The sequence below is a fragment of the Felis catus genome, chromosome D2 (assembly GCF_018350175.1).
Source record: "Felis catus isolate Fca126 chromosome D2, F.catus_Fca126_mat1.0, whole genome shotgun sequence".
NCBI lineage: Eukaryota > Metazoa > Chordata > Mammalia > Carnivora > Felidae > Felis > Felis catus.
Window position 1 is genome coordinate 68,316,813 of NC_058378.1, and position 16,374 is coordinate 68,333,186.

Genomic DNA, 16,374 nt, shown 5'->3' on the forward strand with positions numbered 1-16,374 from the left:
TTTTTTTTGTTTTTGTTTTTTTTTTTTTTTAACTTAAATGGTCCCTGAGCTTCACTTGAGGGTCTGGGACGGGAGGCAGCTGACGGAGTGGGGGAGGATGTCTGTTTTCACATAGCGCTTGGTAAATGGTGAATAAGTTGAAAACATAACATCAAAATGTTTAAAAATATTAATTTTTGAAATAGTAATATATCCACATGGTTAAAGAAAAGATTGAGAGTGAAAATTCTCCCTCCTACCTCAGTCGCCCTCTGTGCCGTTCCTGTCTCCCACCTTTAATAGGTAATCAGTTTTGTTTCTTTTGTTAATTTTAGCTTCTCTTGAAAACACAAGTAAATTAAAAAAATACCCCCCCCTTTTATATGAAAAGTAGCTTATTATAAACACTGTTCTGCACTTTCCTCGCTATATATTTTGGAATTCTTTCTGTATCAGGACATAAAGAGCTTCTTCTTTCTTATTTTTTTTTCCAAACAGCTGTGCAACGCCTCATTGAGTGGATGTATGATAACGTCATAATTTACTTAGCCAGGCCCTATTGATGAACATTTGGCCGTTTCCCATCTTTTTCTGCTGTAACAATTATGCCGCGGTGAATAACCATGTCAGTACAGTGTTTGCAAGTCCGTGTGTAGGGTAAGTTCCCAGAAATGAGATTACTGGTGAGGGGTGCATGCATTTGTAACTCTGATCGATGTTGCCACATTGCCCTTCAAGGGGGCTTTTCCATAAGCGATGTGTGAGGGACCTTGTTTCTCCACGGGCTCCCAATAGAGCGGAGAGTTAAACTCTTGGCTTTTGGCCAACTTGCTAGATAAACGGTATTATCTCAAAGAAGTTTTCCCTCACATTTTTCTTACTATGAATCAGGTTGAGCATCTTTTCATATATTGAAGGGCCATTTCTGTTTCCTTTTCTATGAACTGTCTGCTCATTCCCATTTGTGTTCTTGTCTTTCCTTGGCAGTATGTAAGATTTTGCACATTTTAGAGAGATTAGCCCTCTCTCTGTGATATGGGTTATAAATATTTTCTCCCAGATTTTTTTTGCTTATCACTTTTTCCATGCAGAAGTTTTAATTTGTATTAGTCAAACTGATCTGTCTTGTCTTTTATGACTTCTGGAATTTTGAGTCTTGGTTAGAGACGTCTACCCCTGGCTTAGACATTTCTTTTTTCTTTGAGTTTAGGATTTCATATTTTTTCACTTTAAAATCTTTGATCAGTTTGGAGTTTATCAGTTGTATATGGTATGGAGCATGGGACCGACTTTATTTTTTTCCAGATGGCCACCCAATTGGCCCATACCGTTTATTGATTCATCCCTATTTCCCTCCCTGATCTGAGATATCACATTTATCAAATACTCAATTTCACATGTAGCTGGGTCTCTTTCTCACATTTTTCTTCTGTTTGATTGGGAGAATTGTCTGGGCATGTGCTGTGACACACTGATTTAATTATTGGGGATATAGAGCATATTCTTCTTCATTAGATATTTTTCAGAGTTTCCATGGATATTTTAGTTTGTTTATGTCTCTTTTTGAACTTCAGAATCTGATTTTCTACTTCTGTATCTTCCACCCCAAATTCTGTTGGTATTTTATAAACCGATGGTTAGGAGTACAGGTTCTGGGATGAGATCACTTGAGTTCAAATCCCAGTTACCATTTACTCCATGAGTTTGGGCACATTTCTTAATTAATTAAGTTTATTATTATTATTATTGGTATTTTATTTTATTTTATTTTATTTTATTTTATTTTATTTTATTTTATTTTATTTTATTTTATTTATTTTTTAGAGAGAGAGAGGGTGAGTAGGGAAGAGGGGCAGAGGGAGAGAGAGAGAATTTCAAGAAGGCTCCACGCTCAGCATGGAGCCCAATGCAGGGCTCGATCCTGTGACCCTAGAATTGTGACCTGAGCCCAAATCAAGAGTTGGACACTCAACTGATTGAGCCACCCAGGCACCCCTATTTCTTAATTTTTTAAAGGTTCATATTCCCCATTGTAGATTTCATAAGGTATTGTGTTACGAGAACATTCACATGAAGAGCTCAGCTAGCATTTATTTTACTATGTTGTAGGTACACTACAACGATTATTTCTGATGTTATTATTCTTACAATCATCAGAATATCTCCATGACAAAATTTGGCCACATCAAGAACATCCATATCTCAATGTCATTTGTCACTGGTGGGTGGGGAAGGGCAGAGGTCTCCAGCAGCTCATGTGTGACCACAAGATTAGAGTGATAGGAATTCAGGACCTTGGTCACAGAGGGCCCTGGGTGTGTTCTTGCCACCAGTGAGAGAGCCTTTTTGAGCCCGTGTGCCCTGAGATTTAATACATTGCAGCCTCTGGGGACTGGGGGTGTTGCTGGCTGGACATGCTGTGTTCTTCTAAATCTCAGCAAACGACACCCATCTTCCCTCCTCCCTCCTCTTCCCGGCTCCTCTCCCCAGCTTGGAGAGGTTCTTTGACTAAAGGATAGGGAGGCCCAAGTAATAAAAAGAATGATGAATAAATACAACAACATTTGTCAGTATTTCATGTCTCTTTCTTATCATGAATCCTCCCAATAACACAGAAGGAGAAGCTGGGAAGGAGTCTAAGTCAACTTGGCCATTCAACAACCGTCAGGGTTTTTGTTGTTGCTGTTGTTAATATAGAGCTTCCAGTGATCACAGTTGGGCTGGAATTCCGCATCTTCTTCTTGCTACTTGGATATGCACGGCAATGAGTGTGAGTCTCAGGCTAGTCTTAGTCTCTGCCACATGAAGACCTGTAGGTCAGTGACTGCTGAAGTGGCATACCTGTTCCTACAAGCTCAGGGTGCTCCCTGCCCTGCCCTTGGCACTTGGGCAAGCTCTGTGCATAAGAACACGCCAGGTGGAGGAAATGTTGCTTTGATGGCAAGACCTGCCACCCTTTGAGGCAGATCGGATGACAGACACCCCCCCCCCCAATTAAGTAAAAGGTGGGCACACAGAACCAAAGGAACTCGAATGCCAGCACTCTGCTAGGTGGCTGGGTTTTTGGATTCTTGAACTCCATTTATGCTAAGGCTAGAATGCCGGACAGTTTTTCCAGCCAGCCCCATTTCCAGAGCCTCTGTCATTTCACCCATGACAAGCATGTCTGCCCTTCATTAGGTTAGTCTACAGACCCTATGGTGCACATTTACATAGGATATTTGAAGTCCTTGGTAGCACCTACTAGGATGTGGATTCCTGATAAGGAACTGCAATTATCAATAATTGCCTTAGGGTGAAGTTGAAAATTAATTCATATGCACATATACATTTGTTTCACATTGTTTATCCTTATTTTATTCAAAATGTTTTAAAAATATTTATTTTGAGAGAGAGAGAGAGAGAGTGTGTGCGCATGTGAGTGGGAGGAGGGACAGAGGCAGAAGAAAGAAAGAATCCTAAGCAAGCTCTGTTCTGTCAGAGCAGAGCCCCACGTGGGGCTCGATCTCACGAATCATGAGCCAAAATCAAGAGTCGGATACTTCACTGACTGAGCCACTCAGATGCCCCTATACTTAAGTATTTTAAATTAAGTAATATATCAAAAATAGGGACATATTTCAATCCTGACCTCACACACAGGGAAATGAAGCCTCAGGAAGGGAAAGCAGCTTGCCCAAAGTCACATAAGCCACTAAGTGGGGTGTCAGGATTGGAACCCAGGTCTCTGCAAGCCCAAAGCCTAGACCTCTGCCTGTGTTTCCATTGTTCTTGGTCATGGAGTTAGTTGGGGGAATGTCAGCCCCCTCCCGTGCCCACAGTAGGCCTGGGAGGGTCCAGGGATGCCTGGGACTGGGTGGGTGTTCTGTCTAGTTTGAGGTTCAATATCAGGAGCCCAGATGCTTTCAGCGCTCAGTCAGATCCCCCCCACGTCAGCTTTCTCAGCCATGAAGGTGATATTTTGGTCTTCCTCATTCTCGTTCCTCTTTCACCATTTGTTGAGACCTGGCAGAGAAGAGGGGGATGCAGAGTGGTAACTTGGGGCTTGGTGAGGGGGTGTATTGGTGCTATCCCAGAAGCCCCTCAGGGTGTTGAAACCTTTTTGGAGGATAGTTCACTACTAAGTGAGAGAAAACAAGAGTTTTGGAGTAGAGTTACCAGATCAAATATAGGATGCCCAGTTAAGTTTGGGTCTCAGATAAGCAATAATTTTTTTAGTAGAAGTATGTCTTAAATATACCATAGGATACACTTATACTAGAAAAACGATTTATTGTTTACCTGGAGTTTAAATTTAACTGGTGTCTTATATTTTTATTTGCTAACCTTAGTTTTATTTGGCAACCCGAGGCTCTGGATATTTTTCAAGCATGATGCGGGGAGAAGATTAGAAGATGGGGTCTCTAAATCTCTCCGAAGGCCCACAGCTAACAAAACCCCTAGTGGCTGGGCTTGGACACTAAGGGGATTTACTATCAGTCATGAGTCCAGAGGCAGGGAGTCCCCTGAGCTCCAGCTCTACCTGCTCTGAGGTTCCCTCAGCTTTGCCTCCAGGATGGCGCCCCTCAGGGTCACTAGATGGATGCAGTATCTCCAGATGCCACATCCATATGGTTGCCATCAGATGGCTGTTGCTTCCCTGCAAGGAACCTTTGACCAGCGGCCCTCCAGCAGGCTTGCATGTTATTGGCCAGAATCACAGATCCAAGCCCAAAACACCACCATGATTCGCCAAAAGCAATCAGACCCACCTCTTGGGGCTTGGCCTCTTCAGAAGCCTGTTAACAGAGAGGAGACTGTGTACCTGAGCTACCGGGGGTTCTCCAGAGTCTGAGATCACTGCATGCTCCATGGATGGGGAGCCGTGTGGCCTGAGAGCAGCTTCTGACCGCTGACCTCTGCAGGCAGGTGTTCTCCAAGTCGGTGTTTCTCCCAGCACCTCTGGGGGTGCTCATTTCAGATCCCAGATGCAAGGCCTTCAACACTCCCCGGGCTTCAGGTATTCATCCCTGCTTTTCCTGTGGCCCTGCCCTGCCTCACTGGAAATGACCCACATTCTCTGGATTTCTCTGTCCTCTTCCCCGGGCACCTCTTTACTGGTCTGTGAGCACTTCTGTGATGGATATGCTGCTAGTCCTGCGTCCCCACTGAAGCATCTTTGAGAGATCCCTGTGGCCCTTTGCCACAGCCTTAGAAAACTGGCATGGGCACAGTGATCTCCCGTCCCCCCACATCCCCACCTCTTTCCGCAGATGGAGTGCCTCATTTTCCCCTGTAAGGGGTGCAGAGCCCGGCACACAACAGATGCCTGACTGTTGACTGAGTTGTCGGAATAGGCTTGGCTCCAGGAGCCTGGGCTGGCGGGGGGTTAGCGTCCAAGACCACGGCCACCTGTAATCCTGTCTTTGGTTGGTTAAGCAGTCAGTGGAGGCTGCTAGGGCCAGATGTGACAGGCGTGGGTCTAACTCCCTTCTGGATTCAGAGCAAGAAGTCCCTTTAGAGGAGGCCCTTCATAAAGGGCAGGGTAGGTAGGTGTCAGAGAGAAACTAGGGTGTTCAGGCTAAAGCTGTTAGGCCTGGTAGAGATGGGAGCAAGGCTCATAGGGAGGTCCCCCCTCTCTCCTTCATCTCTGCATACCCCCTGCCCCCGGGGCTGAAGGAGCATGAGCCTTAGGCTCTCCGAATTCTTCAGAGCTCTTGTCTCCCCTGGTAGATCTTAGATGGGGAGGCCCCCATCTCCTTGACCTTGGCTCCTGCTGACACAGGTGAGGTGAGGGGGTGCTGGGAGACAGCTGCCTTCACCCCAGAATCCTCTTTCAGACAGACCTGGGAGCTGGTGAGTATTCCTGACAGACTCCAGCTTGATTCAGTTTGATGAGTGTTTAGTCAGAGGTTAATCTGCCAGGTTTTGGGGCAGGGGTTTCTCTAGTGAGATCTAACGCCCACATTTACTCAGTACTGAATGCCAAGGATCAGACTACATGTTTTATGTGCTTTAATCTCTTTCAACCTTACGGTAGCCCTGTGAGACAGGTACGATTCTTATTCTCATTCCTGTTTTACAGATAAAGAAACTGAGGTTCTGGGGCACCTGGGTGGCTCAGTCGGCTAGGTGTCTCACTTCAGCTCAGGTCATGATCTTGTGGTCTGTGGGTTTGAGCCTTGCGTCGGGCCCTCTGCTGAGAGCTCAGAGCCTGGAGCCTGCTTCTCCCTGTGTCTCCCTCTCTCTCTGCCCCTCCCCCTCTCATGCTCTGTCTCTCTCAAAAATAAATGAACATTACAAAAACAAAAAACACTGAGTTTCTGAGAGGTTCTGTTACCTCACAGGTGTACAGGTAGTGAGCAACAGGGCCAGGATTTGAGTCAGGCCTATCTGCTTGACCTGCAAATCTGTCCTTAGCCTTGAGGCGCTACTATCCCTACAGGGAGAACAAATAAACTCCCCATTCCCAAGGGGAAGGAGGATAAAAAAGGCTCGCCCTTCCTTCCTCCCTTCCTCCCTTCCTCCCTTCCTCCCTCTCTTCCTCCCTTCTCTCTCTGTCTCTCTCTCTTTCTTTTAAAGTTTATCTATTTTGAGAGAGAAAGAGTGTGAGTGGGGGAGAGACAGAGTAAGAGGGAGAGAATCCTAATGAACTTTGAGATCATGACCTAAGCCAAAGTCAGACGCTTAACCAGTTGAGCTACCCAGGCACCCCACGGCTGTTTCTTTGCATGTGGAGCCAAAGAGTCCTGTCTAGAGGGTGCACCCACCCAACCCAGCTGCTGGTCCCAGGTACTCTCACCCCAAACCTGGTCCTTCCTGCTTTATTCTGTTTCTCTTCTAGGCTCTCTTCTCTTATAAAGGGAAGGTGGTCGGGGCAGGAGATGAGGATATAAGGCCATACAAAGCCAGATGTGCTTGGGAAAGAGATGGTTTCCCTTGTCTTCTCAGCTCCTGAGGAGGCTGTGCTCAGTGTGGAAAGAACTCTCAGACATGTGCAAGAAGCAAGGAGCACCTGATGGGCGGGTCCTGGGGGATTGTCCACAATGTATAGGGCGATGTCAGAATATTCCACAACTGGTGACTGGCTGTTGGACCAGGCTCCTGTTGAGGCAGGCATTAACCCCTGGATCACTAGACTGTAGAGCAGTCCAGGGGGTCATGGGGGTGGGGCTGGCGCAGAGGGTTCTCAGAGGGGGGGGTGGTTTGTCTCAGTGGGTATACAGAGTGTTCAACATATGACCAAGCAGTGTGGTTGTCTGAATGTTCTGGCAACATGGCAGCTCTGGCCTGGGAGACTGCAGGACAACAGGTCAGTATTTTCATGGGGGCCATGCTATTTGGACACAGCTGCTTCTCTAGCCAGCACACGAACTGATTCTTTTTCCCATTTGGCTCCCAAAGGGCCTGATAATGGAATTGAAGAAATCTGAATGAATTGTTTGATGCATCATGACTAAGCTTGCAATGTGCCAAGTGTCCCCCAGGAGAGGCGCTTGGACAGCAGGGCCGGAGTGCTAGCACTGCATGGCTCTTCCTAGGGACAGCCACCCATGTAAGCTGCTCTGAGTTCTAGAAGTGCTTGGAGGGGTTGGGGAATTGTCACATGCATTTGTGGCACCAGCCTCTGGCCTCTGACGGTTTCGCTGGCCTGGCTGTTCCTGGTGGCAGATGGATGACTCAGGCCTCACAGCATGCTTCACTTTTGGGTAGCTTCAGAGGCTCCCAAGTTCTGTTACTGATCCCATTTTGACTTCCCAGGAAGCTCCATTTATTGGTCTTTGTTTAACCTTATGGAGGGGCCTTGTAGGATAATTCTCATTTCATTTTCATGGATACTCTAGTTCAAGTATGTTCAGGGAGCCCTTAATCGTTTCTTTTCCTGCTTCCACTTTCCCCTGCCTCCTGCCTACATCCATTCTCCAGGGAGAACATTCTCAATTTTATTAACTGTTCTTCCTGTGGTTTTTATGTCCAGGTTCTTTCACCAAGCTAATCAATGGATATAAGATTTATTTATCTTACCTGACATGGATTCTTTGAAAATCTTGTGTGCATATTAATGTAGCAGCCAGGAGCTTTCACTGAGGTTGAACTGTATGCCACAACACTTCCTGTTCATTTTCTCTTTAATTTCACAAAGACCTTTTGAAACTGATAATGTTAGTGCGCCCCACTTTACAGATGAGGACGCTGAGATTCAGGTGAGGCAAGCACCTCCCTTGTTCAAAGTCTCGCAGCAAGTGAAGGGGCAGAGCTGGGACTCTAACTCCAGGCCTGTGCTCTTGACCCCTCCACCTGCCGCTCGTAGTGTGGCCCGTGGCCCAGCAGGTGGTCACTTGGACCTTGTGGGAAATGCTGAATCTCGGACCTCCGCCCAGGATCCCAGGTGATTCACATGCACATTCAAATTGGAGAAGCTCTGGTCTAGACCCCCTGAAAGGACCTGGGTCCTGTGACCTCTACTGCTACTGTCTAGAATAGCACCCAAGTTCGGTAGTCACAGCCCCCTTCCATCCTGGTCGACGCTGTCCTCAGGCCCGTCTTAGTCCTGCACAGGTCACTCCCTCCGTAGGCATATTTGTCGGAATGATGGGGCGAAGGTTAATTTTTTGTCAGCTTGGCCACCGGACCCAGATATTTAGTCAAACATGATCCTAATTGTTCCTATGGAGGTTTTTCGATGAGATTAGCACTTAAATCAATGGACATTGAGCAAAGCAGATTACTGCCCCCATAATGGGATTCAGCTGCATCCTATCAGCTGAAGGCCTTAATAAAAACCACTGACCTCCTAAATAGAAAAAGACCGAAGAAGAGGAATTTCTGCAGAAGACTGCTTTCAGACTCAGACTGCAATGTCAGCTCTTCCCTGGGCCTCCACCCTGCCAGCCCACTCTGCAGAGTTGGGAACCGCCAGCCTCCACGACTGTGGCAGCCAAGTCTGTGAAATCAATCAATCTCTCTCTCTCTCCACATACAGTTACGTTTTATTGGTTCTGTTTCTTTAGAGAACTCTGACTGATACAGATAGCCAAGGACCAGTCAGGTAATTTTATTATTTGGCTGTCTAGTCCCTAAGCTGAACCAATAACCAGGGCCTGCTTTTATAGTGGCTACAACAGGCAGTGTGAGTTGGAGAGTGAAAGAAAATTCCCTGTCATTCCATATTCTCTGTTACTGATGCCTGAAACTCCACCAGTAGCAACTAATTGCGGGGGGGGTGGGGGGGGGGGTCCTGTCTATTTTCTAACACTGTCTGGATAAAAGGCCCCTATACTTTTTCCCCTTACGGCTGCGATCTCTGGATTCAATGCCAAGAGGGTGAGTGGCATTAGATTCCCATATATTAGTCTCCATCAACCTCCCACCTTTGATGTGGACAAGTGCCATATTCCCAGTGGCGGGTAGAGTACTGCCCAGAAGCCTGAGGACTTCTCTCTGGCACCTCACTCTGCTGCTCCTGAGTCCCTCCTATTCAGAAATTCCAAAGCAGCTCCTGGCCAGCTGCTTGGGCTAACCTGATTTCTGGTTTTACATGAACTTTGCATCCACACTCAGCCCCAACCCCTCCACCTTCTCCCATGATTTGGGAGCCACAGGCAGCAGCAGGAGGTGATGGAGGTATGAAATCCCCTTCTCTGGAAGCTTTGGCCCTGCTGAGCCTCTGGGCTGCTTGGACACAGGGCCTGAACTAGATGGTTATACTTGACTTTGATGCTAAACTTGATACTTTTCTCTCCCTGCTCTGAGAATTGGGTGTTAACAGGACTATTTCCTAACACCCTTGAGAAATACCTCTCTGGAGGAGGGATTCTGGGCCCTGAGTGCTCTCTCTCTGGTGCTAGATCTCAGAGAGCTTCAAGCCGTAAGTGCTGAGAGGTCCTGCTTTTAAAGCCGTGAGCAGCCCTGGGTAGAAATAGCATATTCTCTTTCTCTTCTCTGGAATCAGGATTCACAGTTTGGGGAAGACGTGGCTCTAGGTTTCAGTGGAGATGGATAAATGCAGAGAGGGAGGCCGACTGTTTCTCCAGGAAATGGGTATTATTTCTGTGGAAAATAATGAGGTGTTCCTCACCAGACAGCCCACAGCGTGCTCTGCTTTGCGGAGTGTAGACGGTGGCATAAATCTGGACCCATACCTTGCCTAGGTAGTCACGCCTCGCCACCTACCCGCATGCCTGCTGGTCCCATGGTTCCAGATCCTCCTGAGCACCTCTCTCTTTGGTGGCGAAACTCAAGGATGCTTCCCCCTTGACTCTACCTTCTTAATCAGGGAAGATCTGAAGTCAGAGCCACATTCATACCAGACCAGGTAAGAGGGAGAAGGGCTGGGACAAGGGAGAGGCAAGTGAGGCATTCAGTGGTTTGACTACCATGCACCAGGTTGTACTTTTTCATTTAAAAATTTTTTGGTTTTGTTTATTTTTGCTTCCTGGTTCTGTAAGTTGATTTTTTTTAAATCAAATTTGCAATTTTAAAAATTACTTCTTAAAGTTTTTTTTTTCCCCCTCAATCTCATTCTCTTCACTTTTAGCACTCAAATTACAGGTGTGAAGCCATATGATATTGCCCTGTTGGTCTTTGGGGCTCTATTTTTTCTTTGATCTCTGTTCTCTTTGTTCTTCAGATTAATACTTTCTATAGGTCTTTTAGTTTACTGACTCTTCTTCTATCTTCTGTTTGAAGTTAAGCCTATCTAGTGAAACTTTCATTTCAGCAATGATAATTTTCAGGTGTGTAATTTGTATTTGCTTTTTTTTTTAAATAGCTTCTATTTTTCTTCCTTATGAGATTCCCCATCTATGCACTTATTAAGGCAACATTTTCCTTTAATTCCTTGAATTCTGGTTTCTCATCTGGATGCATAGCATGTTAATGATGTATTAGATCTCAGCATGATGGCTGAGTCAGAGGATTAAGGAGGATTCAGTGAGGGGATTGTTTACAAAGGAGTGGGCTGGGTTAAAGGACACTGACAAGTATGATGAAGGACCCCAGGGTTAGTAACAGCAGAATGCCCTTTCCACACTTGCGTGTTAAAGATTCAAGGGAGGGAGCAGTCATGGAACCTGGGGAGAGCTATAGCAAAGGAGAGGGCCATGTGGCAGGAGTTGTGGACTTGTGCAGAGGAGTACAGCCATGACCTATCCGGGAGGTTGTTGGGGAAAAACCCTGACCTGTCTCCCTTTTATCTCCTGATCTCCTGGTAGCACCAGCCCATTGACTGAAACCACCTGGAAGCCAGCTACCAAGGAAAACTGGTTGATGCAGTTCATGGAGTTCAGCCTCCCAGGACACAGAATGGAGCAGAGAAGGGTGGAGGGAGGACTTGGAGGGGCAGATGGAGAGTAGCCAGCATATCATACTAATAATGCTTATGCCCCCTCTGCTCCAGAAGATGGAGTGTCTTCACTCTTCAGAAGTTCATATGTCTAGATAGAGGGGCAGATGTCAACAGGTAACCAAAGCCCGAGACTGAAATGCCAGTATGGAGCAGAGAAGATTGGTCAGCAGGCTGCATCTGCCCCAGGAATGCAGGTGAAATTCTCAAGAAGCTTCCCCCTTGGGTAGGGCTTACTGCTCTCTGCACCTGTGGGGAGAGAGAAAGGATTCTCTCAGCTCAATTGACTTAAACAAGTATTTATTGAGTGCATACTGTTTGTCAAGGGTTGGGCCTCTAAAGATGGATAGACTAGTCACTACCTTTAAGAGATTCCGAGTCCGATGAGCAAGACAGATAGGTGACCAGCACAACATCACTTTCCTGCACTAGGGATGGGGAGGCCAACTTACTTCCTGATTTACCAGCTGACAAGGTGAGACTTCCCTGGTGGTCCTGAGTGTGTGCCTGGGCTTGGCTCAGCTTTGATACAGGAATGTTTTAGAGCTTTGCCTTCCGCCACCTCTCTGACTTCCTAATCAAAAGGAGAGTTTTGATCTGTGGCCGTTCTGTGAATGATCATGGTCTTGGCACTTGACAGTGTAGACACTTTCCAGTTCTGCATATGTTGTATAACAGAAGCTCACAGGGCTCAGAACAACTTTGTCTTTGAGAGTGTGAGGAGTGTGCATGAGTGACAGAGAAGATCCCCAAGTGTGTTAGGAGCATGCACTGTAGGTTTGGGGCTCTTTTCCTTTTGGAAGATGTGTGAGAGGATACTTTTCAAAACCCAAAACTGTGCCTTGATGGTATAATAATGATAATGCTCTACAAGCATTATCTGGATGCATTCTTACCAAAGCCTTAGGAAGTAGGTACTAGGAGGAAAGTGAATCTGAAAGGATTAGGAGACTTGCCCAAGGTCACCCAGCTTATACATGGCAGAGCCAGAATCCCACTCAACTCTGTCTGCCTGTGAAATGTTACCTCGGTGTGCAGGTGCTGAAAGTGGTGTTGGTCTCCAGTTCCGCATCATTCCGTGCTCGATAGGATCTAAATCTCTTGTCTTCACATATGATGGATTTACTGACCTTTTCTCCTGCTACCCAGGCTCTCTCTTGATGCATAGAATGTGTGGGAAGCCAGAGCAGACCTCTGTAGGGCTGTGCAACTCAAACAAACCCCCTGAAAAACAAATAAGGTGGAAGGAGCCTGGAGACCAAGGACATTATGAAAGCTGGCTGCCTAATCTCCTCTCCTGTCTCCCCATGAGGCCAAGAGAAAGAGTCAGAGGGCCAGCAGAGTTGATACCAGACATGATGGGTGAGAAGATCCTTATCTTTCAAAGCACAGATACTCTTCCTTGAAACACAACCCTGTTATTCTTTGCTTTTGGTCTGACCTGTTTTGGTAGGAAGCAGGATGGATCAGTCAACCCTCTGGTTCACATCCTTCTCTATTGGGTGTGGTGTCCCCTGGGGAATGACAAAGTCTGTTGACCAGGGGCCCATTCAGTCATAATATGTGAGGACTCCACAGTTCACATAACCCTTTTATGTTTCCTCTGGTCTTCACAACAACCTGATGTGGAAGGAACTCCTCATCCCTGGCTTAGAGATAAGGAAACTGAGGCCCAGAGATGTCAAGCCGCCTATCCAAAATCACCAACCTAAGATGAGTCCGTGGTTTATTTCACAAGCATCCATTGAGTGCCGGCCGGCTCTAGGTCCTGTGTTAGGAGACTGGGGATGCAGAGATGAGCAAGCCATGGGACCAACCCTGTCCTCCAGGGAGCCTGGGTTCAGAGGACAATGTTGCCACATTTCCCAATCTACTACCTCTGTCTTAAGTCAAACCATTTCCTGAGTACTGTCTTTGTGTGAGACAAGGGGCAGCTACTCAACTACATCATTCTTGTTTTCAGGAGCTTATAGTTTCCTGAGACAGGAGAATTATGTATGAAATAGTAACCAATGCTATTAGGCCAATTCAGTGCTGCTTTAAAAATTGAAGAAGACATCAGCCAGCTCTCAGAAAGAAGGTGGGATTAAAGCTATTTTTCTGCAGGATGAATGGTCCATGTGCAGGTAGAGAGGAAATTACACAGTATTTTAAGGAGGAATATCATAACAGCTTAGAGGTAGGAAAGCAGGAAACTTGTTCTGGAGATAGGGAGGCCAGCCTGGTGCAGCTGAGGACAGGAGAGGAAGGTGGTCTTTGTACAAGAGAAAAGGGACATGTGTTGAGTTATAGAAGGAAGTTCTCAACCCGGGTCCTGTGGCAGGGAGAGAGAAGACTGGACTAACTGCTCTTTAGTCTTCTAGTGTCTTCTCTAGCCTTCCAGGCTTAGCGCTAGTGTCACCTGCCCTCAAGGCCCTGGACTCAGCTTCAGGCTATGTTGTTCTGAGGTTCTAGTGGACTCTTGCTCACAGGATATCGACAACTCCCCTTGCAGTGGGGGAAGGATACCCAGGATCTGGGTTAGACAGCATGAACACATACCCAAGACCCACATGATCTAGCCCCTGCTGACCTCTCTGACTCTTTGTCCCACTTCAACTTCTACCACTGCCGACTTCACTCACTAAGACCCCACCATGCTGGCCTTCGGTCTACCCATCCAGCACACTGATCTCTTCCTGCCACGTGGCCTTTGTACTTGCTGTTTCCTCTGCCTGGAAAGCTTTTATTCTAGCCAGGCACATGTCTTTCTCCTTCTGATCCTTCTGTTTTGATTTCAGGTGTCACCTCTCAGAGCGGCCTTCCCTGACCTCTCCATCTAAAGTAGGTCTCTCCCAACATTCCAGTTACTCTGTTACATCACACTCTTGTTCATTACCTTGATAGTATTTACTACCTGCTGTAATTTCCCCACTTATTTTCTGTTAATCCCTTCTAGAATATAAAACCCGTAAGAACATGGACCTGTTCTGTCTTGTTTCCCTTCCAGAATGTGCCTGACATAGTAGATGCTCCGTTAACACATATTGAATTGATGAATGAGTCCTACTTCTCCCCAGTTTCCTTTGAAAGTTCAGAAAGTATAAAGGGTGGACTGGGCTTGGAATGTCTGTGGACCTGCTAGAATTATGAGCGAGCTTCTACATTGCATTCTTTCCCCCTGGGAAGTAGGTTAGTGGTAATCATTAGTGTTCTTCACCAAATACTTCTGGCTCTTCATCTTCTGGACACTCCCTTGGCCTTTTTGAAATGAGGCAGTGAAGGGGGACTGGTTTTGGTCTCTGAAATATGTGTAGAAGTGACATATGCCACTTCTGACCAGATGCTGTCCTGGGCCTGTCCACCAACATGATGAACATGCACTTACACATTGAGATGGAGGTTCTATCATCAGAGTCTGAATGACTACAATGAGCAGAGCCCTCCTGACCCATGCTGGACACGTAGCAGAAGCATGGAGTAAACTTTGGTTGTGTTAAAAGCCATGGAGATTTTGGACTTTTTGTTACCACTGCACAGTCTAGCCCATGACTGGTAAAGAACCTTTAGTTTTTGTTAGGTTCTCAGAGGGTCTGTTGGCCAAACAAGGTCAAGAACCACTGGCTCAGGGGTCAGCTAGAAAGATATAGAAGTGCAGGGAAGGCAAAACTCCTATTTGTTACATGCCCCATTGTGTGCCTGACACTTTGCTGGGAACTTCACAGATATGATGGTGTTTAGTCTCTAAAAGCTTTATGGGGTAGCTAATGTGAGCCCCATTGTACAGATGAAACTGAGGATCCAGAAGTTTAGGGCATTACTACTCAAAGTGTGGTCTGCAGACCAGTAGCATGAATATCCCTGAGAGCTTGCTAAAAATGCAGAATTTCAGGCCCTTGCCCAATCCTGCTACATTAAAACCTATGTCCCCAGGTGATTCATATGCACATTAAAGTTTGAGATACATGGATTTGGGGGACTTGGTTGATATTATCTAGCTAGCTTATGGCAGATGTGAATAAGGGACCCAGGCAGTCATTGTTTGAGAGATGGGGATGATTCTTCCCCCCAGCTCCCACACTAGGAGAGTGGGGACAAGTGGGGAGAGTGTAACACTCGGGTCAGGCCCCTGAATCTCCCTCCCAGCCTGTGTTCATTGGCTTCACATCTTCAACCACTTTGAATGGTTGATGGTAACTAAAGCTATTTATTGATTTGGAAAACCACCCAGACTGTGTGTCTAGGGTGTGTGTGTGTGTATGTGTGTGTGTGTTCCTTCCAGCTCAGTGGATCACTGAATGAACATTGGTGATGGGCTGGGGTGGGGTCAGATGCAGTGTCCATGGTGGGGAAATCTCCCTGTCAGTATGTGAAATGGGACTAGGAAGCTGGGACAATTCTTTGATAATGGGAGCCACATGTCTTGGTGCCTTTGTGAATGGCAGTGTTGGGCTCCCTTGACTTGGAGCTTGGTGCCTGACTGGACCATGAAGTGTCCTGACTCCCTAGTGCTGAACCCTCCAGATGGTGCTGGGGTCTGCCAGTGGCCTGCACACAATCTTGGGAGCCTGTAGTTCCTGGCTCTGTCTTCAGGGGCTGGGCAATGCTGCTCTGTTATCGTGTTCTAGATGAGGAAGTGACCAGGAAACTGTGCCAGGAGAAAGATTGCAGCTCCCTGGGTACTTGGCCAGGGCGGGGCATCCGGGAGAGGCAGATTCCCGTAGCCCATGGCCTCTGGCACCGTTATCAGTTGGAGGCATTCATCTTCACAGAAGCACAGGGGAGTTGCTGGGGAAATCGGAGCTCCTGGGCAGGGGAGCAAAATTTGGCTTCTCCCCACTGGAATGACTAGACTGCCCTCAGCTCTTCTCTGGCCAGATATCTAGATTTCCTGTGAAAAAGGTGCGATTTCCTCTCCCCTGGTTAAGATCTGGTTACCCATTCAGCTAAGTGAGAAATGTCATATCACAGGGTGATCAATTAATTCAACAAATATATATTGGGTAGCTGCTGAGTGCCAAGCGCTGGGAATACAAAGAATAATAAAGCACTTCGGGTTTGGTTAGGCACTGGAGTCATTTAGATATAAAGTA

The 16,374-nt window shown here is 46.7% G+C and overlaps 1 long non-coding RNA gene across 3 annotated transcripts in view; it reads left to right on the forward strand.

Moving 5' to 3' along the window:
• Positions 1–16,374, forward strand: part of LOC111559104 — a 155,190-nt gene that overhangs the window by 22,405 nt on the left and 116,411 nt on the right. For 2 of the 3 annotated variants that reach the window (XR_006587315.1, XR_006587316.1), the window contains exon 5: positions 478–1,769. This is a non-coding gene — a long non-coding RNA (uncharacterized LOC111559104). Of the gene's footprint in view, positions 1–477; positions 1,770–16,374 lie in introns of those variants that run through there. The other variant, XR_006587317.1, reaches the window with a different exon arrangement.